Below are 314 nucleotides of genomic sequence, written 5' to 3' on the forward strand. Positions count from 1 at the left end.
TGAAAAGCATTTGTGAATTGTCTCTCCACTTAGCGTTTTGTTGGCGCATTAACCACGCCCATCTCGGCTATCCAGTGCTTCTCATTCGCTCATTGTGTGACTTTCGGCACGCGCATCGTCTGCAGCTGCCAATATGGCCGACTGTTTGCTAAAGCCAAGCCCACTTTTGCCTGCCTTCCTCCATTATTAGTGTTTGCGTTAAGATACTATTTTTTGTTGCTGCTGTTGTTGCTGTTGTTGTTGATGATGTTGATTTTTCTCCCCGCTTCCGTGTTAAGATTAGCAGGTGAATAGGGTTATTGTTGTTGTTCTTG

General features: G+C 44.9%; 1 protein-coding gene across 3 annotated transcripts in view; it reads right to left on the reverse strand.

Annotated features, from left to right (window-relative positions):
• Window positions 1-32, reverse strand: part of LOC106879539 (uncharacterized) — a 233,096-nt gene extending 233,064 nt beyond the window's left edge. For 2 of the 3 annotated variants that reach the window (XM_089354539.1, XM_089354538.1), the window contains exon 1: window positions 1-32. This exon is cut by the window's left edge and continues 94 nt beyond it. The gene's annotated coding sequence lies outside the window, so the exon portion shown is untranslated. The other variant, XM_089354540.1, reaches the window with a different exon arrangement.
• Window positions 33-314: the final 282 nt, after the last annotated feature.

Source organism: Octopus bimaculoides, chromosome 1, assembly GCF_046866305.1.
Source record: "Octopus bimaculoides isolate indiv1 chromosome 1, ASM4686630v1, whole genome shotgun sequence".
Lineage (NCBI taxonomy): Eukaryota > Metazoa > Mollusca > Cephalopoda > Octopoda > Octopodidae > Octopus > Octopus bimaculoides.